Source organism: Triticum aestivum, chromosome 6D, assembly GCF_018294505.1.
Source record: "Triticum aestivum cultivar Chinese Spring chromosome 6D, IWGSC CS RefSeq v2.1, whole genome shotgun sequence".
NCBI lineage: Eukaryota > Viridiplantae > Streptophyta > Magnoliopsida > Poales > Poaceae > Triticum > Triticum aestivum.
In genome coordinates, this window is record NC_057811.1 from 142,831,965 (window position 1) to 142,856,077 (window position 24,113).

The window sequence follows — 24,113 nt, forward strand, 5'->3', positions numbered from 1 at the left end:
CGAAGCCTGAGAGAACCCGCTGGAGAGAGGGAGGCGGTGGGGTTGAGCGAGTAGGTGAGGTGGCGGGGCGATGGAGACGAGGGGGAGACGATGCGCCAAGGAGGGAGGAGGGAGTGAGCCGATTTGGGGGGAAATGGTGGGCGGATGCGGCCGGTGGTGGTTCCCCTCCCTTCTTATAGGATGGGACGTTTTTGGAATTTTTCGTGCGTGGCGTGGCGCGTGGCTAGCCCACGACCGCCGCACGTGACAACGGGCACGTGACAAGGGAAACCGAAACGCCCACGTATAATACGTGTATACCCTCAGCGTACAAAAGTAATCGGGCCGGTGCGGGCTCGTACCGGGCTCTACGCGCGCTCTACACGGACATAAAAAGACGATCGTGCCCCTCTTCACGAATCGTTTTTGACAGATCTCAGCCGTCCTTGTGTTTCTCCCCCTCGCGTTCAGCCGGGGGGGAGCACCGGAGCAGAAACGCATCCCGAGATGTTGTGCTGGAACGTGTGTGGATTGCATAATCCTACGAAACCTAAAGCCTTGAGGGAGTTCATTAGCACGATGAGAGTAAATAAACCTTGCCTGTCTACAAGAAACCAAATTGAAGACATTTGATGCTTTCATGGTCATGCAATTTCTTGGTCCTGCGTTTGCCGACTTCTAGTTCTTGCCTGCTACTCAATCTTCTGGAGGTATACTGGTTCCTCGGACCCCACTGCTCTGTCTATGGACAGCTTCTCGTATGACACAAACTTCCTTACTCACAAGGTGAATGAGATCAACGGAAGCTCTTGGTGGATCTCAGTTGTCTATGGGCCGTGGAGCTTTCCTGACAAAGTCGAATACCTCTTGGATCTTAGGGCTCGTCATGCTGCGTGCTCTGGACCGTGGCTCGTGCTTGGCGACTTCAATATGATCTTGAGAGCCTCTGAGAAAAGCAACATTAATCTGGATCGTCAGACTATGAACAGATCGCGTACATTTGTGGACGAACATGAATTAAGGGAGATTTACATGCATGGCCGGCAATATACATGGAGCAATGAAAGGGATACACCTACGCTGACCATGATTGACATGGTCCTTGCGTCGATTGATTGGGAACTCCTGCACCCTGACAATCTCTTGCAAGCTTTGTCCACTCGGTCTATGACCATGCATCCCTTTTGCTTTCTCTCAATAGTGCTTACCAACCAAAGAGGAGGTTTTGATTTGAGCTGTTTTGGTGCAAGCTGGAGGGCTTTGAGGAGGCAGTTCGCGAGCCTTGAACTTGTAGTTATCTTAGTACTGATTTGTTCAAGCGTCTGGATGCGCTGTTGCGTAACACAATGTTTGCTCTACAAGCCTGGGGACAGAGAAATGTGGGGCACGTTAAACTTCAAATAGCTATCGCCAACATAGTCATCATGCGGCTTGACGTGGCTATGGAGTGGCGGCAACTCTCTGCTGGTGAGCTATGGTTAAGACGCATGCTTAAGCTAGTTGTTCTAGGCTTGGCCTCACTAGAAAGAACAACTGCACGCCAACACTCCCGTGTTCGCTGGCTCAAGGAGGGAGACGCCAACACCAAGCTTTTCCAGCTTGTGCTCAATGGAAGACACACAAAATAAAATCATACTCTCTGTCCAGGCCAATGGCATCAATTATAGTGAGCAGCAAGATGAGGAGGAGGCATTCTTTGAGGCCTATGACCAGCTACTAGGGACCTTGAACAATCGTGAGCACTCTATTGACCTCGCCGCCATTCATCTATGTCCTTGTCTCCTTCGTCATCAACAGGTCCACTGAAGCCGAGAAGAATGCCGCCACGGCCGCGGCTTTGACCTGCCGACTAGAGGGTATAACTCATTTAACCCGCTCATGTTTATCTTTGTGTTGGCCGTACTAACTATTTGTGTAGATCTTTCTGATATGCATCTAGTACGTGCTTATGTGGTCAAATATCAGCACGTGTTTAATACTGTCAATGCCATGCTCATGATTATTTTTTTGATTAATTCAATCAAAAAATTGCTAATATATTCAATCAAAAAAAATTCACGCCATTGCTGCCACCACTGCCGCCGTGGCTTCTGCATGGCCTACTGGAGAGTATACTCATTTATCCTGCTCCTGTTTATTTATATGTTAGCCATACTAGCATTATGTGTAGACGTGTCTGCTATTTGCGTAGTACGTGCTTATCTAAATCATAATCAGTATGTTGTTAATTCTATCTATGTCATGTTCATGATTATTTTTTGGATTAAATTAATCAAAAAACTGCTCATTTACTCAGCAGTTAATTTACACACGTACATGTACGTGTATCAGATTTGGTAATTAAAAGAACACCCGATAAAACTACTTTCAGGGGGAGTTTTTATGGGATTTATTGGAGATGCTCCTAGTACGAAAGTTTTGCGAGTTCAAGATGACACCGAGTAAACAAGGATCGAATGTAAATATGCCAACATATTGTAGCGGCAAATTTTTTTTTGCACCCCTATAACAAGCTGACTCTTCACGTATGCAGGGCAACGATTTTACACCTAACAAGGCTCTTTTTTTTGCAGGCAATGTAGAGAGCTTTATTCAAACGAAGGCATTCTCCCGACAATCAGTTAATAAGCTGGTCAGGAGAAAACCAGGGTTGTCTTCGAGCCAGCTTTCCGTCACATTCAATGTGCAAGCACGCTTTGCACATAGATGCGCTAGAACGTTTGCTGACCTTATTACATGTTGGATTACAAAAAGAGAAAAATCACTAACAAGCTCTCCAATTTCAACTAAGATAGGAGCCACAATCGAACGAGAGTTGTGGCGAGTATTCCAGAGATTAACCATCTCCAGGCAGTCCACCTCCATTATCGCATGTGTGTAACCTCGAAGTTTGGCGAAAAGCACACCATCACGCAGCGCCATTGCCTCAGCGATAAGAGGATCCGTAATACCAGTGTATGGTTTGCACCATGCACCCAGCAGCCTATTATTAGACCTTGCAACTCCACCTGCACCAGCAGTAGTTGTGTCAATAGATATTGCACCATGCATCTGTATTGATCTTGACTAACCCCGTTTCAGGTGGTCTCCAGCCATGACCCGACATGACCAGTGTATGTTTCCGTGGTAACTCAAGTAGTGCAAGCGCCTCCCTAGTCACACGCATACAAGTTGTTGGATCCGACTCCTCCTCCTCGTGCTTTAACTTGTTACGAGAGTGCCAAATAGACCACATAATGGTGATGATCAGTGGCCTGTCCTTGTCCGAGAAGCGAGGATCACACATAATTTCCTTGGCCCATGAAACTGGGTGAAGTTGAGGTAGCCGGAGGTCAAACCAACGCAAAGCCACATTCCAGAAACAATTAGCATGAGCACGGTGAATCAAGGCATGCTTGAGGTCTTCCTCCATCACGTGGCAGATTTTGCATCTGCTCAAATCGCTAATATGCCATGTCCGTAGTGTTTGTTCATCCGGGAGTATGCCACGCAAAACCCTTCACCAGAACACTCTCACCTTGGGTACGACATTCAGCTTCCAAAGTGCACTCCACATCTGTTGATCGCTCGTTGAGGTGCCGGTAGCCGTCCCTTCATCTAGAGCTAAGCACTCTTTTTGATTCGCGAGAGCACAATACGCCGATTTAACAGTGTAGTTGCCTATCTTCTGAAAAGCCCAAGCTAGAAAATCATCACCTCCACCTTGCCGAATTGGGATATTTAATATAGCATTTGCGTCTGTCAAGATGAAGGTATCTCTTACCAACTGCTGATTCCATATGTCCAGTTCTCCTGATCAATAAGCTCGGAGACATTTTCAATCACTGTATTTTCTGGTCTCGGCATTGGTTTCATGGTCGTGGTTCCAGGAATCCACATGTCATCCCAAACCGAAATTGATGAACCATCACCAACTCGTTTGATCAGTCCAGCCCGTAGTGCTTCCCTTCCGGCAATAATTGCTCGCCATGTAGCTGATGCAGTTTTTGGAATAACTGCCTGCATGAAGTCCACGTCCGGGAAGTAACGGCCCTTTAAAACTTGAGCACACAAGGAGTCCGGCGTGGTTAAAAATCGCCAGCCGTGTTTCCCAACAGAGCCAAGTTAAACAGGTGCATGTCTCGATATCCCATGCCCCCTTTGCACTTCGGCATCGCAATCTTATCCCAAGCAACCCAATGCATTGCTTTCTTCTCCAAAGAGCTACTCCAGAAGAATTTTGCCATTGGTGAAGTAATGCTCTTGCATACTTTTTTGTTTAACAGGAAGGTTGTCATGCTGTATGTTGGAAGTGCTTGAACTACAGACTTCATCAAAGCATCTCTACCCACGCATGCCAGCAACCTTTCTGGCCATCCTTGCATCTTAACTCGAGCTCTATCTCCAATGTGAGCAAAGGTGCCACTGGTTATACGGCGCACAGCTGTCGGAAGACCAAGATATCTCTCGCTAAACGCCTCGACATAAATGTCTAAGGTAGTTTTCAGAAGCTGCCGCACCGGCTCCGATGTGTTAGTGCTAAAAAAATGGCACTTTTATCTCTGTTTATACGCTGACCGGAGGCACTCCCATAAATCTCAAGGATTGCGTTTAATCTTGCTGCACTTTGTTGGGTTGCACTGATGAAAATAAGACTGTCATCGGCGAACAACAGATGACTCACCCAGGGTGATTTATAGCTGACTCGAATCCCTCTATCCACAAAGCCACCATCATAGTACTTGAGTAGAGAGGAAAAACCTTCTGCACATAACAGAAACAAGTATGGGGATACTAGATCGCCCTGCCGCAATCCTTTAGAAGGAGTGAAATAGGGCAAAAGCTCCCCATTCACCTTCACTGAGAATCTGACCGACGAAACACACTTCATAATTAGTCTAACAATGATACTGAAACCCAGTTTTATCATTATGGCCTCCAAATAATGCCACTCGACCCGGTCATAAGCCTTCATCATATCTAGCTTGACCGCACAAGAGAAGTTCTTCCCCTTCTTACGTCGTCTCATAGTATGCACACTTTTATATGCAACTAATACATTATCTGTGATCAAACGATTTGGCACAAACACACTTTGTTCCTCGCTGATTATCGACTCCATATGGCATCTCATTCGGTTAGTAATCACTTTAGCAGCAATCTTGTATAATATCGGATAGAGAGCGATTGGGCGATATTGAGAAATTGTCTGGGGGTGTCATACCTTTGGGATTAAAGTAATGGTAGTATCATTGATACCCGCAGGCAGCTCCCCTCCATTCAGAAAGTCTAGAATGGCTATTGTAACATCATCTTTCAGAAGATCCTAATGACGTTGATAAAACCCCGCGGTAAATCCATCTACACCAGGAGCCTTTGAAGGTGCATTTGAAATAGAGCCTCCTTGACCTCGGCCGCAACAAAAGGTTTATCAAGAACAACATTCATGTCCGAAGTGACTTTAACCGGGACATAATGTAGTAGATCACTTGGATCATGAAATCCATCTGATTCATACAGATTTTGGTAGAAAGATTGCACCTCACACTTATCCTCACTTGCATCAACACAAACAGACCCATCTTGTCGCCGGAGACCGACAATTCGGTTTATACGTTCACGTTGGGCTGCTTGTGCTTGGAAGTAGGAGGTATTGCGATCTCCTTCTCGAAGCCAGGGCACACGTGAACGTTGCCGCATCCAAATCTCCTCTTGGTGAAGGGCTTCTCTTAACTGATTAACAATGTGTCATTCCTCATCACCAGGACCGCGTCCCAAGGACGAGCTCCTAATTTTATTCAATTTTTTTCTGTAGTTGGCGTACCTCCCGAACTCCTTCGCACCCCATGGAGCCAGAGTGCGCCGAATATGATCAAGGGAGTCAGCCACCCCCTGCATGCCTGGCCTATGCGGCAGGCCGCGCCAGGCCTCCGCCACAATACTGTCATAATCAACATGAGTTTGCTATACATTCTCATATTTGAACTGTTTCACCGGACGGCTCCTCCCTGTTACTGTTAATCTTATTTCCACAACAACGAAACAATGGTCAGATTCCACAGAAGTTAGGTGTTTAACTCGGGTATATTCATAACGTTGCCGGAATTCTTCATTAGCAAAAGCCCGATCCAATCTCGCCTTTACATTAGAATCACCAAATTGGCGGTTGTCCCAGGTATAGGCACACCCGGACCACCCCAAATCTTGAAAAGAACACTCATCAGTAACCTCACGAAACGCACCCATTCGGCCCTTGGGTCTAGCATGATTACTAAAATGTTCAGAAGCGTACAAGGTTTCATTGAAGTCTCCCATACAGAGCCACACCGAGTGCGGAAGAGCATGAAGAGTACACAATGCAGTCCATCTATAGTTTCTGTCCTCCGCTCTTGGCGCACCGTAGAAACCAATAAATCTCCACTCAGGAGAGTTTTGATCCGAATTACGCACTAGTACATCAATGTGATTAACACTGTAGTTCTTGAGTTCAACTGTGACATCTCTTGACCAAAAAAGGCCAATTCCACCACTCAGACCTACGTTATCAACGGCAAAACAGCCATTAAAACCAAGGTTATGCTGTAATTTCTCCACATGTTTTCCTCTAATCTTCGTCTCCATAACGAAGAGTAGGGAGGGGCCTTCTTGCTTCAAAATGCTGCGAAGCTCTCGAACTGTCTCGGGGTTCCCAAGCCCCCGACAGTTCCAACTGATACAACTCATTGGGCTGGGCAGGACCGCGGCGCGGTCTCTGCCGAATTCTCTGGTGTAGGCCTCTTCTTCTTTGACTCACGTTCAAGCACATGTCCTTCCCCATCAGTGCCATCATCTGCAGCAGGGTTCTCGCTAGTGTCGGTGACGTCCCCATTCTGACCCGAGGTAAGAAGTAAGAGAGTTTTTGCCACTGGCCTATAAACTTGATTCGGAGCTTCTTTGCGCTTGGACTGGCTCCTGGGCTTGATCTGAGACGTGACTTCATCCCCAGCATCCGTCTTGCTGCTTGAATTCTTTGTTGCATCCTTGTTGTTCGGTTCCAAGGGCTGCTCCTTGGTAGAGCCTTGGCTAGACGCTGCAAACTTGTAATCCTCAGGTGCTCTAAGCTTGGACCCGAAAGAATGATCACCATTAGCATCACGGGTGCCAGGCGTCGGGCAGTAGATATCTGAATGCCCTAGTTGGCCACAAGAGAGACAGAAGTACGGAATCTGTTCGTATTGAATATCATATGGGTCAACCTTCTTTCTCCTAGCCGAATCTATAAGGATCCCTCTCCTCAAAGGTTTATCCACCTCAATTGTGACCCTTGCTCGGAGATAACCTCCAACATGATCAAACTTGGCAATTTGTACGTTCTTGTCAAGTTGCCGAGCGATAGGTAGGGGCCAAGCATCATCTTTCAGATTGTATGGCAAATTTAAGATCCTGGCCCAAACCTGAAGCCGGTCGAACTTCAACTCATCTGGTCTCATGTGGTCCTCAAATTCGGCGAGAATCACCGCGTTTTTTATTAAGATGCCACGGTGATCCTCCCCAAACACGGTCTCTGTCCCTCTGGTTCTCAAACTCAGCGACGAACATATTGGGTCCAACCGAACGAGAACGAAGCCCTCTCGGATTCCCCCATGCTGGACGAAGCGCATTGGTAATGGTATGGATGTGGAATTGGTTCTTGTGAAGGATTTTACCAGCCAGGAGCCACTTCTCCGTCCCCTCCTCCACTCGATCATCTAGGATCAGTGGTTTTGCTTCTTCTTCAGATATGTCTAGTTTCCCCAGTGCTTCCTCGAGTTTCGCCCTTGCCGATCTAGGGGACAAGGCCCCTTGCTCTTTCTGCCCGCTGCCAGAGAAGGCGGACGTCGCCATCAGGCCCCCGACGAATTCCCCAAGCGCTCCGCCGATGAGATCTGCGGCCGCCGCGAAGTTACGTCGAAACCCTAGTCGCCGCCAAGAGCGCTCCTAGGTTTCGGGGAAAAACGTTTATCAAGTCTCTCAAGACTCCTAGCTGCTGGACGTCCAAGGCTCTGAAATAAACTGTGCATCTTCAACGGAAAGGCTACATAATTCGTGTACGTACGTACGTACGCATCGCTCCAAGATGAAGCTTTGCAACTCGATTCCTCCTTGTTCACGCAGTGCTTGGCACGCACGCATCTCTCCTCGAGTCCGACTCCACCTCGGCGACCCTCCGCCAGATATAAGCCTAGCTAGGGGCTTCCCGGCAACTCACAAATCCCTCGCTGATCCCTCCTGTCCTTCCTCCGCAACCTTCAGCACACGCCCGCTCTCATGACGATGCACGACCAGATCTGTCATGATCTCAAGCGCCGCAGGAAGGCCGTCAACGCGGCGAGGGAGAGAGTTGCAAGGAAGTCCTTCGCGCCACCGTCGCCATCGCCACGCCAATCGGCGCTGATCTCCTCCACGTCAACCGGTGCTGTCACCACGAACCGGGCCAACGCTACAAAGGAAGGGGTAGCAAACAAACGCTTTGCTCCGCCGCCGCCGCCGCACCGACCCGCGCTCATCCCGTTCGCCAGAATCGCCACAACCAATGCTGCCGGCAAGAAGATCGCTTACTTGGACCTAGGAGAAGCTCCGAAGAGGACGATGAGGACCCTGACCTCGTCCACCATGAAGGTTTCCGGCGTAGCGAGCGTGAGAATTCCCGACAAGTCATCTGCCTCTCCGTCAGCATGCCGATCCGCGCCGATCTCTTCCATCTCAAACGGCCCTACCGCCGTCAAGTCGGCAAACGCTACCAAGGAAGCGGTTGGAAAGAAACGCTCTGCTCCGCCGCCGCCGCCGCCGCTGCCGCACCAATCCGTCGCGAGGATCAATGCTGCCGGCAAGAAGAACGCTTACATGGAGCTGGGAGAAGCTAAGAGGAGATGCACTGCCCCGCCGCGCCGATCACCACCGCGTCGATCCTTGCTGATCCCGACCGCGTCCACCCTGAAGGTTTCAAGCGAGATTAGCATCTGTGATGTAGTGTAGTAGCCAGTAGGTTGCACCTGTGGCTATTTGTGATATCAGTACTGAACCAGTGAAAAATATTACAGTATTTTTCTTGTAATTTGGATCGGAGTAGTTGACTTTGAATGGCCGACGATTGTTTTCCTGGTGAAAGGCGCTTGAGTTTCATCGATTGATGCCATCGCCGCCAATGGGCCACGGGCTCCACGATGACAAGCTTTATTATCGAAATGGCACTGACAGTCATAAAACTTGTGCAGTGGGTGCGCTTTAGTCACACTACTCACAAACCGGAAATACTGGTCACAGAACTTATGTTTCGGGTGCAAGTTGGTCAAAACTGACTGACTCCGTTAGTTTTTTTTTTGCAGCAAACCCCCTAACCTGTTTGATACGGGTTTTCCTTGCGGGAAAAACACCACGGTGGACGCGGGCAAGGTATTCGATGAAATGACGGATGACAGTGCCACGTTCTGGTGCCCCGCCATCGTGCGGGAGGGGCTCGGTGACCGGCCCTAGCTGACGCTCACCCCAGCAGAGCGATCCTGGAGGTGTGGCTGGCGGAGATCCAGGTGCTCAAGTACATAAACGTGCCGTGGAACAAGCTGGGCGGTGGCGTCGCGACGGAGATGGGCGGTATGAAGAGCCTCACGGCCGACGACTTCTCACCATAGTAACCTGTCCATGGTGCCGCTGAACCAGCAACTCATCTTATTCAACGCGACGTCGTTCGCCGGCAACCCGCGACTGTGCTTGCCAGTTGCCACCGCCACCTCCCCTAACATTGCGAAGCGACCACGATGATGGTGGCAGCAACGTATCGCTACCGTGCGCGCAGAGGGAAGAATGCCGTCGCCACTGGGAGTATGCCGAGCTGCTGCTCGCCAGCGCCAGAAAGGCGCTCAAATTCACATACACCGATACACGTACAAGGGCGCCTACATCGACAGACACGACACCCACGTCGTCCTTGGCGTCAGGATGAGGGGCAAGGACGTGTGGACGTCGTCAGGCTCAACCTGCTCAGGGGCTCCGCCGGGCGCTCTGGCGCCGTGCCGACATGCAGGCCTGCCCAAAGAGCTCGCCGACGACACCTTCTCCCGGTCCCGGGACAACCGGCAGAGTTGGCTCTAGGGCCGCGGGTCGTCGTCGCGGAGGGCTCCTGCCTCCTGGCCCAGTTCCGCTCGGTCGCCGGTCATCTCCAACAAGGACCGTCGCGTTGGTGTCTGGGCAAGTCAGTCGTCGTGTCGTTGTTGTGTGGGAGCTACGGAGGGCGTGTAGTCAGGGAGCCGGATGTGTGCGCTTGATGTGTGTTGCGTGCGTGATCTGGTGTGTGTGCGTGATGTGGTGTGTGCTGTGTGCGTGCTCGTGGAGTGTACTGTGTGCTGCGTGGTGTGTGCGTGCTCCAGTCTGCGCGTACGTGCTGCGTCACCGGTGTTGGTGCAGAAGCTGGACGACAAAGTCAGCATGCCGGTGTAGCACATCAACAACTACGCGGATGTCTTTCATTTCATCGAACACCTTGTAGGCGTCTATGGTGGTGTTTTTTGCAAGAAAAAACCCATACAAAGAGTTTAGGGGCTTTGCTGTAAAAAAACTAACGGAGTCAGTCAGTTTTGACCAATATGCACCCGAAACACAAGTTCTGTGACCAGTTTTTTCGGTTTACGAGTAGTGCACCCACCGCACAAGTTCTGTGACCGCTAGTGCCATTTACTCGATTGTTTTCATGGTGAAGCTGATTCATCGATTGATGCCATGGCCGCCAACACTGATTTGTCTGTCTTCCAGAAGCTGATTCCCTATTCACTAGCCACCTACTTATCTGTCATCCAATATTCCGATGCAAAATCGAAGGACTGGACACCATTGTGTTTGTAAAAATGGAGGTGGCTTGTGTCAAGGAAGTTGTCTTTGAGGAAAATGCGCCACGACGACAAGCTTTATTTTCGACTTATGAAAAATCAAGCACAGCGTACAAAGGACTCTACATATATCGAAGGTACAACATCATGCATCCATGCATCCATGCATCCATGTCGCTAGCACATTGACGAGGACGACCCTGCGACGGCGAAGCTGAACCCCGAGCCTTGCAGTGCGTCCTCGACGATCTTGTCCAGCCGTTCCGCCATCGCTGGTGTCATGTGTTGCTCCAGTCCCCGACCACACCCTTTCGGAAAAAGGACTCGTGTGCCGCCGGACCCTGGCTGCCACTCTAGTTCACCTCCATGTTCTTCAAGCTCTGGAAGCTGCACAGCTCCACGATGGCCTGCACCACCCCGACTGCCTCCTCCTCACCGGAGAACGGGCACCCCATGAACTCCGCCAGCTTCTTCACGTGGTTCACGGGGTCCCGGAGCATCTGCTCGTACCGGAGGAAGAGCACCTTCTCCGGCCGCTTCCTGCTCATCTCCCAGTAGCCCACCACGTGGCGCCACTGCGGGCCGCTCACGCATATGCCGTCACAGAACAGCTCGAACGCCTCCTCAAATGTGTACGGTGGCGGCTGCTACATGTCCGTGTCCTCGTTGGCTCGGGCTCGGGCTCGAGCTCGTGCAACGGCGGCTGCCCCTTTCTTGGCGAAGAACCACGACTCCACGAGGAAACAAATGCATCCTTTGGGTCCCGGCAGATACACGATCCGGCAGCCGGACTCCTTCGCGGTGATGCGCCGTGGCAGGAGAGAGTAGGGAAGGTGTGTGGCGACCACGCGTGGCGAAGGGAGCGCCGCGAACGCGTCGCCTGCTCCACTGTCGTCCGTCGACTGCGCGAACGCCATCTCCAGGTACCTGACGACATCGTGGGGTTTGCCACGGCAGAGCGGGTGGTTGAGGTCACATGGTGGGTGCTCGGTCCGGTTGCGCGTGGTGAAGGCAAGAGCCTTGAGCCAGGTGGTGCCGCACTTTGGGAAGCTGGCAAGGAGGACGTCTGACGGCCTCGGCTCGAAGACCGAGTGGACGGTCGGAACGGCCATGAGGAACTCCTCCAGCAGCCAGAACCCGCTGTACTGCCTCAGATGGAACGGGCGGAACCGCGTGTCGAGGGTGTAAGATTGATATGGTGGAAGCGTTCCTACTCCCGATGGGAGCCGCGTTGTGTTTATTTATGAGAGACAGGAATCGCCCCTGTCGTGGCGTACAAGATTATGATGATCGCTAGGATTCATCGATACACGAGGAGTCCAAGAAGGAGACGAGAGAAGTACAGATAGAGGGAGGTTTAGATTACAATTGAGTTTAAACAGATATTCTAACACCCTCCCTTAATCTAAATTACCCTATATTCAAAAAAAATTGAACTCCTCAAATGGCCTTGCTGGAAGAGCTTTAGTGAACCCATCTGCTAATTGATCCTTGGATGGAATAAATCGTATCTTGAATTTCTTGTCAGCAACTCTTTCTCGTACAAAGTGAAAATCTATCTCAATATGCTTGGTTCTAGCATGAAAAACTGGATTAGCAGACAGATATGTAGCACCCAAATTGTCACACCATAGACAAGATGTACGATGTTGCTTGATTCCTAACTCATGAAGCAATGATTCCACCCAAATAATTTCAGCAGTTGCGTTTGCTAGAGATTTATACTCAGCCTTTGTACTTGACCTTGACACTGTGGCTTGTTTCCAAGAAATAAGGTTTGATCCAAAGAACACTGCAAATCCTCCAGTTGACTTTCTGTCATCACTACATCCTGCCCAGTCAGCATCAGAAAAGGCACTAACAAGTGTAGAACTCGAACGTTTGAACTGAAGTCCCAAACTCACAGTGTGCTTAATATATCGTATAATCCTTTTCACAGATGTCCAATGAGTGGAGGTAGGAGCATGCAAATATTGACAAACCTTGTTTACAGCAAATGATATGTCTGGCCATGTCAAAGTCAAATACTGTAGAGCTCCAACAGCACTTATATATTTTGTACTTTCTTGTTCATTAAGCGGTTCTCCTTGATATGCCGAAAGCTGTTCTGAAGAAGACAATGGCGTAGGTGAAGGTTTGCAATCCTTCATTCCCATACAAGTTAGAATATCAGTAGCATACTTTTCCTGATTTAACATTATGCCATCTTGAGTCTTCTTAACTTCAATGCCTAAGAAAAAGTGTAAGTCACCTAGATCCTTCAATGCAAACTTTGAACTCAAGTCACGCAAGAGAGCATTAGTAGCATTTGGTGATGAGCTTGCAACTATGATATCATCAACATATATAAGCACAAAAATTACTGTATGTGCCTTATTATAAATAAAAAGAGATGTATCTGCTATGGATGGAACAAATCCAAGATGCTTCAATTGTAAACTTAACCTTGAGAACCAAGCTCTAGGTGACTGCTTCAGACCATAAAGAGCCTAATCAAGCTTGCAAACATAATGAGGTGTTTGTTTATTCTCATACCCTGGTGGTTGCCTCATATAGACCTCCTCTTCCAGAACACCATGCAGAAACGCGTTCTGAACATCTAGCTGTCTAAGACTCCATCCCCTACAAACAACAATGGCTAGCACAAGCCTTATAGTAGCAGCTTTAACAACCGGACTGAATGTATCCTCATAATCAATACCATATCTTTGCTTAAACCCTTTCACAACTAGGCGTGCCTTGTACCTATCAATGGAGCCATCTTCTTTTCTTTTTATTCTGTAAACCCACTTGCAATCAATAATATTTTTACCTCTCTGATTTGGTACCAAGTGCCATGTTTTATTCTTCATAAGTGCACCATATTCTTCATCCATAGCTCTTTTCCATTTAGGATCTCCAAATGCATCACTTAGTTTTGCTGGTTCACCTGAAATACACAACATGCCGTATGGTATTGTGCCATCCATTCTTTTTTTAGGATTTCTAATACCTTTTTGAAGTCGAGTCATGACACGTGTAGCAACAGGTTGTGGTTGTGCTGAACTCTGTGCAGGAATATGCACAGACCGGTTAGATGCAGAAGATCCCGGAGAGTTTTCAGAATCAGCCGCAGATGATCCAGTAGCCTCCTGTGTGGTAGCCGTTTCTTCTGTGGCCGCAGAGTCAGCAGCCGCAGCCGATCCGGAGCCTGACGCAGCAGTTGGCTGCATGTGGGAGCAGCGCGCCGCAGCGGTTGGCTGCATGCGCCCGCGCTGCATGTGCCCGCGGTGTCGCTCTCGGCTGGTGGGCTCCCAATCCGAGGCTGCTGCGCGCCTGTGATCCGAGGAGGATTCCCGCACAGGAGTGGCAGGCGCTGCCAGATCGTCCTCGAAGACCGCGCCTGCTCCTTCTTCTTCTTGCACATGAAATAACATATTGTTTTGATCATTTTGAACACCATTTTCTACACCGTTTGCTGCACCGTTTTCTTCAGAGACCTGCACACGTACAGAAGGAGCACTGTTTCTAGGAACATTATCATGTTGGTTAGTACAATTGTTATCTCCCCCTTGATCAAAACTAGGAGACATGGATGGAAGGAGAAGTATATCTTGGCGGAGAAGGGCACCGGCATTGGGATGAAGTGATGCAAAAGGAGATACTGACTCGTCAAACACAATGTCTCTAGAGATATATACTCGTCCCGTAGAGATGTCAAGACACTTGAATCCTTTGTGCATGGGGCTATAGCCTATGAAAGCACTTTTTTTTGAACGAAACGCAAGTTTGCGTGTGTTATAAGGCCTGAGGTTGGGCCAACAAGCACATCCGAAAACTCTAAGAGACTTGTAATCTGGTGAAATACCAAAAAGACGAGTGATGGGATTCTCAAAGTTGATGACTTTGCTAGGACGAATGTTTATAAGATATGTGGCAGTAAAAAAAGCTTCATCCCAAAATTTCAGAGGCATGGAAGTGTTTGCTAGCAATGCTAGTCCTACTTTAACAATATGGCAGTGCTTGCGTTCAGCCGACCCGTTTTGTTGGTGAGCATGGGGACACGAAACATGATGAGAAATTCCAATATTTTGGAAGAAGGAATTTAGTTTCTCATACTCACCACCCCAATCGGTTTGCATAGCAAGAATTTTGGAGTTCAATTGTCGTTCAACAAGGTTTTGGAAATTGCTAAAAACTTGGAAAACATCGGATCGTTTCTTTAGCAAATAAATCCAAGTAAATTTACTATAGTCACCAATGAAGCTAACATAGTATGAAAATCTACCAACTGAGGTAGGAGCTGGTCCCCACACATCCGAGAAAACAAGTTGCAATGGAGCAGTGGAAATACTAGTAGAAATAGGATAGGGTAACTGATGACTCTTAGCTTGTTGACAAGCATCACAAATTGACTCAGAACTAGGCTCATAGGAGAGCTTATTTTTACTAAGGACATGCTGAACTATAACTGAAGAGGGATGACCCAAACGACTATGCCACTTTGCCGAAGATGGTTTGGTGACACTCCAGGCTTGTTTATTCGACCATGATGAAGATGATGATATGAGTGGATACAAGCCTCCCTCACATTTTCCTCTAAGGATGACTCTCCTCGTTGCCAAGTCCTTGACCACAAAAGAGTAAGGGTAAAAAATTATGAGAACATTATTATCGAGGGTAAAGCGATGAACAGAGACAAGGTTCTTGGATGTATCATGGACATGTAAGACATTGTTTAGATGCAAGTCTTTTAAGGGGGTTTTAACAATTGAATTTCCAACATGTGTAACGTCCATACCTGAACCACTTGACGTATGCACCTGGTCACCTCCATGGTATCTCTCTCATCGTCAGCTTATCAAGCTCCCATGTAATGTGTTCAGTGGCGCCAGAATCTGCATACCAGTTTGTGTCAATCCCGTAGGAGTTTGTGATGATGTTGACCTTCTTTTCTTCCTGATCCTCATCATGCCGATGCCAGCAGGCCCTTGCGCCGCCGGGGTGATGCTTGTAGCAGATCTGGCATTCGGGGTAGTCCCGTTCTTGCTGTTGTGGCTGTTGTAGTTGTTGTCGTGGGCGTTGCTGATGGCCGCCGTAGCCGCCGCCGCGAGCAGGAGAGGGGGAGGAGCGGTCACCGCGATCACCACGGCCACGCCCCCTGTTTCCTCGCCCACGGCCTCCTCTTGGTCTGTACTGCCCACGCCCTCTGTAGACGGCATCGGCAGAGGAGCGAAAACCGCCTGGACCATCTCCTAGCATCTCCATCCTCTGGTCAAAGGTGGAGATCTGCGAGAAGAGATCATCGACCGTAATGGAGTTCTTGATGGTGCCAACTGCTGCTACAATAGGATCATAATCCCGATCGAGCCCAGCCAGGGTGTAATCAACCATCTCTCCATCGGTTACTGGACGACCCGCTGCAGCGAGTTCATCTCCGAGGCTCTTCATCTTGGCGATGAATGCATTGCTGGACATGTTGCCCTTCTTGGTGTTGGAGATTGCGATCCTCAGATTTGTTATCCGGGATTGAGACTGCGCAGCGAACAAGGTAGTAAGGGCAATCCAAAGATCATAGGTACTCTCCTTACCGATGACTTGTGCGAGAATCTCCGGGGTCAGCGAATTGACAAAATAGCTCAGGACTTGCTGGTCCTTCGACAGCCACGGGCCATATAGAGGATTGGGCTCTATGGCCGTGGTCTTGTCCGCCTTGGTGATTTCCACCGTCTTCGGTGGTGCGGCGTCGCTGCCATCAAGGAGGCCGGTCACTTGCGCTCCACGCAGCGTCGGCATTACTTGCACCTTCCACAGGAGGTAATTCCCCCTTGCAAGCTTTTCTGTTGGAGATGCGCCGAGGTTGAGGACGACGACGCTTGAGCTTGCGGCCATGGCGCTGATAGGGTTTGGTTCCTGTTTTGCTAGATAGAAGTGTAACACCATGGGAATCATGCTACAGTAACTCCCTGTGATTAAGCTAATCATGTTGCTAAACAGGGCTTGATCACATTTGAATCACCTTCCTTTCTAACTCCTAGTTCAAACTTCAAATATAATTAAAGTGAAAAATAAAAGTTTTCAAAAACTCAAACAAAAATGTTCAGTGGGTGCCAAATATTACACTGGTAATTATGGTGGAGAGAACACATTTTTATAAAATGCCTAAATGCTTTAAATGAAATAAAACAGAAAAGGGAATAAGCAAATAAAAAGAAAACAGAAACAGTCAGAGAAAAAGAAAAAAAGGAGCAGGCCTCCCCCCCCACTGACCCCCCCCCCCCCCGGGCCCAAGCTGGGCCGCCACCAGCACCCCCGCGCCCCCGGCCCAGCCCACCTCCTCCCTCGCCCCTTCCCTGTTCCCCCGACCGGGTCGGAACAGGGGCGCGCTGCCGCCGCACCCCCTCGCCGGCGGTGAACCCCGCGAGAGGATAAGGGCGCCAGCGGCCCCCGCTCCCTCGGGCCTCTCTCCCACTCACCCCGCTCACTCCCTCGGCCTCTGCGCCTCTCCCCCGGATCCGCGCCGCTCTCCTCTTCCCCACGCCCGACGCGCTCGCCGCCGTTCACCGTCGTTCACACGGCCACCGTACCCACCTCGCCGCCCCAAGGTGTCTCCAAGGACCGCCGTCGCCCGCTGCATCGTCTGGTGCATCCCGTTGGAGACCGGAGCCCCTACAACGAGCACACCGAGCTCGTCTTCCCCGCACGGCCGCCGTCGATCGCCGCCCCGTTTCGCCTCCGACGAGCCTCCCCGAGCACGCTGCCGTCCCCCTACAGCCGCGCGGTGAGCTCCTCTACCTCCTCCCCCTCTCCGCTAGCTCGCCCGCGCTCCGTAGCTGCCCCCCCACGCGCGCCCGAACGCCGCGCCGCGAGGCTCGCCGCCGGCGGGTCTCCGGTGACCAAATGGTCACGGGGTCAAGCCCGTTACACTCCCCGCCGTTTGTAGATGCCCCCAGCCCCTCCGCTTTTTCGATAGCTTGCCGTAGCCATGTCTCCGTCGAGCACCCGTGCGCGCCGCCGCCTCCGCCGCTCGCCGGCGCCGATTCCGGCCAAGTCCGGCGAAGCCCCGGCCACCACTGGATGCGGCGCTGCGAGTTCTTTCGAATGGGCCTAGCCCCGTTCCTCCCCGAGCCCCGTAGCGCGATTCCGGCCAACTCCGGCGAGGGACCGCCGCGGTTTTGGTCGCCGGAGTTGCGCCGGCGCCGGCCGCCGACGTGGCTGGCCTGGCCCCACCCCCAGTGTCCCTGCCAGTGGCCCCCACGGGCCCCAGTTGACTGGGTTGACCCAGTCAACTGCTGACTGGGCAGGCCCAGTCACTGACATGCGGGCCCCGCCGCAAAAATTAAAAAAGAAAATGTTTTATAAATAAAAATAATTAGTTTAATTAATCTCTCACTGACAGGTGGGCCCAGTAGTTAATTAACTAAAAACTAATTAGTTTAATCCTCTGTTAACCCACTGTCTATGACAGGTGGGTCCCCCGTGTCAGTTTGACCAGTCAACCCGGACTGTTGACCGCTGACGTCACTCCTACGTCATGCTGACGTCATATCCCTTTTTCTGTTAATTAAATAATTCCAGAAATTCAAATAAACTTTGAAAATTCATATCTTTTAAACCGTAACTCGGATGAAAATGTTTTCTATATGAAAGTTGCTCAGAACGACGAGACGAATCCGAATACGCAGTCCGTTCATCCACCACACCTCCCTAACCTATCGAACTAGCAACTTTCCCCCTCCGGTCCGTCTGTCCGAAAGCGCGAAACATCGGGAATACCTCCTGGATGTTCCCCCCTTCACCGGTACCTCCTATTGTCGCGTTAGGACACCCCTAGCACCGCTCATTGACATGTCACGCATCGTCATGCTTATGTTCGCATTGTATTTACTGTTTCTTCCCCCTCTTCTCTCCGGTAGACTACGAGACCGACACTGCTGCTGCCCAGTTCGACTACGGAGTCGACGACCCCTCCTACTTGCCAGAGCAACCAGGCAAGCCCCCCCCCTTGATCACCAGATATCGCCTACTCTCCTCTATACTGCTTGCATTAGAGTAGTGTAGCATGTTACTGCTTTTCGATATCCTATTCTGATGCATAGCCTATCCTTGCTACTACTGTTGATACCTTTACCTGCAATCCTACATGCTTAGTATAGGATGCTAGATTTCCATCAGTGGCCCTACATGCTTGTCCGTCTGCTGTGCTACACTATCGGGCCGTGATCACCTGGGTGGTGATCGCGGGTATATACTTATATACTATATACATGACACATGTGATGACTAAAGTCGGGTCGGCTCGTAGGAGTACCCACAAGTGGATCTTTGTGGCGGAGCGACAGGGCAGGTTGAGACCGCCTAGGTAAGAGGTGGGCCTGGCCCTGGTCGGCGTTCGCGGATACTTAACACGCTTAACGAGATCTTGGTATTTGATCTGAGTCTGGCCATTTGGTCTATACGCACTAGCCATCTACGCGGGAGTAGTTATGGGTATCCCGGCGTCGTGGTATCAGCCGAAGCCTTCGTGACGTCAGCGACTGAGTGGCGCGCGCCGTGTTGGACCGCTTTGACGTAACCGCCGTGATCGTGTGGGTTGCTAGGTCTGCTCGCGGCCGCGTTCGCAACGTGCAGGTGTGCATAGGGCGATGGGCCCAGACCCCTGCGCGCTTAGGATTAGACCGGCGTGCTGACCGCTCTGTTGTGCTTAGGTGGGGCTGCGACGCGTTGATCTTACGAGGCCGGGCATGACCCAGAAAAGTGTGTCCGGCCAATTGGGATCGAGCGTGTTGGGTTATGTGGTGCACCCCTGCAGGAAAGTTTATCTATTCGAATAGCCGTGTCCCTCGGTAAAAGGACGACCCGGAGTTGTACCTTGAGCTTATGACAACTAGAACTGGATACTGAATAAAATACACCTTTCCAAGTGCCAGATACAACCCGGTGATCGCTCTCTAACAGGGCGACGAGGAGGGGATTGCCGGGTAGGATTATGCTATGCGATGCTACTTGGAGGACTTCAATCTACTCTCTTCTACATGCTGCAAGATGGAGATGTCCAGAAGCGTAGTCTTCGACAGGACTAGCTATCCCCCTTTTATTCTGGCATTCTGCAGTTCAGACCACTGATATGCCCCTTTACACATATAACCATGCATATGTAGTGTAGCTCCTTGCTTGCGAGTACTTTGGATGAGTACTCACGGTTGCTTCTCTCCCTCTTTTTCCCCCTTTCCTTTCTATCTGGTTGTCGCAACCAGATGTTGGAGTCCAGGAGCCAGACGCCACCGTCGACGACGACACCTACGGCACTGGAGGTGCCTACTACTACGTGCAGGCCGCTGACGACGACCAGGAGTAGTTAGGAGGTCCCAGGCAGGAGGCCTTGCCTCTTCGATCGTTGCTACTTTTGTGCTAGCCTTCTTAAGGCAAAACTTGTTTAACTTATGTCTGTACTCAGATATTGTTGCTTCCGCTGACTCGTCTGTGATCGAGCACTTGTATTCGAGCCCTCGAGGCCCCTGGCTTGTATTATGATGCTTGTATGACTTATTTATGTTTTAGAGTTGTGTTGTGATATCTTCCCGTGAGTCCCTGATCTTGGTCGTACACATTTGCGTGCATGATTAGTGTACGGTCAAATCGGGGGCGTCACAAGAAGGGAAGAGGCTAGCTCTGTATACCATGTGAGATTGATATGGTGGAAGCGTTCTTACTCCCGATGGGAGCCGCGTTGTGTTTATTTATGAGAGACAGGAATCACCCCTGTCATAGCGTACAAGATTACAATGATCGCTAGGATTCATCGATACATGAGGAGTCCAAGAAGGAGACGAGAGAAGTACAGATAGAGGGAGGTTTAGATTACAATTGAGTTTAAACAGATATTCTAACAGAGGGGAAGCGAGGTGATCGCGAGCTCGGCAATGTTGTCGACGGCAGAGGCAGCCATGGATAGCGCCGCTGTGCGTGCGTGCGTCCGGCTGTATTGGTGGCTTGGTGCGTGAGTTGTGTTGTGGCCTTGTATAAGAGCATCTCCAACGACCGCACAAAAATCTCGCGCCCAATAAAAGTTATAGCGCGCCACTTTAGCACTTTTAATGCGTCGGGACCAACATTGTTTTAACAGACGCCCAAAGACGCGTGCCTAAAAAGCAGACAGTGCAATTCATGAAGCGCGCCCAATCCGGAGCCCATAATATACTGCGCGGGATAGCGTTTTTCAGCGCGCGTCCAAAATTTTTTAGCGCTACAGCATCTGCTGGAGCTGTTGGACGCCCAAAAAACTGAAATTTTAATGCGTGGAGCTTTTTTTGGGCGCCTGTTGAAGATGCTCCAAGCAGCAGCTAGATAAGAGTAACTCGCTAGATAACGATGCCCCGCCACGCGAGGTAGTTTGATCGTTAGCTGCTCCGCGTGCACGTCAGCACGGGCGATGCTGACGATAAGATAAGCATCAACTGCTGGCAATTGTACGTATTTTCCTTCTGAATTTGCCGTATGTATGAGCCTGCCGGATACGCCCCCCAGCTGGTGCCTACTTGAGCAAAATAGCTCATGCACAGCACAGGTGTACATGCAAAAACTAATTAATCAAGAGCAATGCTCATGCTCATGCTCATGTTCATGCATGCACATGTACTCCCTCGGTTCCTAAATCTATTTTTTTAGAGATTTTAGTATAGACTACATTCAAAGAAAAATGAGTAAATATACACTCTAAGATATGTCTATATACATCCATATGTAGTTTGTAATGAAATCTCTAAAAAGACTGATATTTAGGAACGGTGGGCGTATGTATCTTGGCTTGCATCCGCACCAACTCGCGTCCAACAGGTCTTCAATTTTTCTTTATCACATAACCTCCTCAAGTCTCAACATCCTTTTTTTTAGAGAAAAGGCATACGCCCGACTTTATAAATAAAGCCACCACGCAAAGTATCACCGACAACATCCAGCAACCAAGTCAACAAGGTAGCAACCAGCAGAGAGAATTTTAGCGTACATGGCTAACGAGCCGATCATGGCACGCAGGCCCACAATCAAAAGATAGGATAAAAGCCAGCAGAACTAAGGCGCCGACCGATTCTGCCGCATCAAGGAAGAAGCCGTAGACCGAATCTTGGATGTCATAGCGTCGAAAGGTTCGAGGTCCCGCCTCCTTAATCAATAATCTCTACTGCTGCAGGAATACACCAGTTTTAAATAAGCAACTCACAGAATTAGCCGGAAAGGAAAGCTCAATGGTAAATTTGTTGCGAATGGTCCACGGCGACCAACAGATCGCCGCAAACCCAACCCAGAAAATCCTTTTAGATGTACCAGATAAGCCGCTGGAAAGCCGCCTCAAGTCCCCGAAGGACGACGGTTCCAGTGCTCTTGCAGCCAAAAAAGAATACAACTCCACACGAATTTGGCCAGAGAGCAATGAAAGAAAATATGATCAGTGTTTTCGATAGCCCCACATAAAGTGCATCTGTCAGAGCCCAGACCGTTCCTTTTCCGAATTTGATCCGCCGCGGGAAGTTTTCTACGGAAAGCTTGCCACAAGAAAATCTTGATCTTAGGGGGAACACGAGCTCTCCAAATGCATTTGAACTTAGACATGGGAGAGCCAGAGATCAATTTAGCATAGACCAACTTGACCGAAAAGCGGCCAGAAGAAGAATGGGGCCAGATGACCGAGTCCTCTTCCTCCGAGAGCAAGGGGAAGCAAGCAGTAAGGCGATGCCAGTCTTCCAACTCTACAGGAGAGAGCGTCCTGCGGAGGTCTAGGTCCCAGTTATTCAGGGAGAGTTCGAAGATAGAGATCTCCGGATTATGGCAGTAAGAAAAAAGAGCCGGGAAGGCCACAGCGAGGGTGGACTCCCCGTACCACCAATCTAACCAGAAACGAGTAGACTTACCATTCCTAACTACAAATTTGACCAGAGACTGAAAAATTGGGCGAACTTTAACGAGCTGGCGCCAAAATTGGGAGCCACCAGCGGGCGAAGCAAACATGGGGCTCGAGCCCGGAAAGTACTTAGCCTTGATGATGGTTAGCCAAAGAGGGTTCTCAACAGAAGACATGATTTTCCACCACCATTTTAAGATAAGGCATTTATTCATGACAGCCGTATTAATAATGCCTAACCCACCCAGGTTTTTGGGTCTGCAAATGAGTTTCCATTTCACCATCCTATATTTGTGTTTATTATCAGTCGAATTCCAATAGAAGGCACTCCTGTGCTTGTCGAATCCATGCATGGATCCCTCCAGAGAGAAGATAGAATCCCATCAAGAACATGGGGAGGGAAGAGAGGCAAGCATTGGTAAGGGAAACCTTGCCCGCTTGGGTATTGTACCGACCTCTCCAAGGTAAGACCCGATTTCCCACCTTAGTGACAGTCGGAGCAAAGTCTCTAGCCAAGAGTTTGAGGGGGAGATCGGGAGGCCAAGGTATTTGAAAGGAAAGGATCCTAGAGAGCAGTTAAGGAGGTGAGCAACTCTTTGGGCCTCAGCGTCCGAGACCCCAGTAACAATGACTTCACTCTTGGCGAAATTAATTTTGAGACCAGACAGCGCTTCGAAGCAGAGGAGCAAGAATTTCAGGTGGGTAATGCACTCCTCATTTAACTTAACCATAATGATGGTGTCGTCCGCATATTGTAAGTGGGAAATACCATTAGGAACAAGGTGGGAGCTGATAGGAGTAATGTGCCCGGCTGCGGCAGCCCTAGTTAGAATATGAGATAAGGCATCCGCGACAAAGTTGAAGAGAAGGGGAGAAGCATGGTCACCTTGCCTCAGGCCCCTACCGTTGGCGAAGAAGTGGCTAACATTTCCATTGACCAAAACCGCAGTGTGGCCACCCGTGACCAACTGCATAAGCCTATGAACTACCGCACCATCAAACCCTTTGGCTAGTAGCACTTGCCGAAGGAATTTCCAACTGACCGAGTCGTAAGTTTTTCGAAATCCAGTTTCAGGATCACCGCTTTGGAGGCATGGGCTCGCAGATCATGAACGATCTCATGAAGACAAAGAATACCATCCAGAATGAACCTGCCCTTAATGAAAGCCGTTTGGAACGGGCTAAGGGAGCGGTGGGCAATGGGGGATGGCCTAGTGGCAAAGCCTTTAGCCGGTAGCTTCGCGAAGTTATTGATCAAGGCTATAGGCCTAAACTGAGTAATCAAGTTAGCCCCTTTGACTATAGGAATAAGGGTAAGCACAACATAGTTTAGTCAAGAAATATCAATGGTGAAGGAAATATGCCCTAGAGGCAATAATAAAGTTATTATTTATTTCCTTATATCATGATAAATGTTTATTATTCATGCTAGAATTGTATTA

General features: G+C 49.7%; 1 pseudogene; it reads right to left on the reverse strand.

The window, feature by feature from the left end:
• Window positions 1-10,910: 10,910 nt before the first annotated feature.
• LOC123142536 (cytosolic sulfotransferase 10-like) lies at window positions 10,911-14,238 on the reverse strand (annotated as a pseudogene).
• Window positions 14,239-24,113: the final 9,875 nt, after the last annotated feature.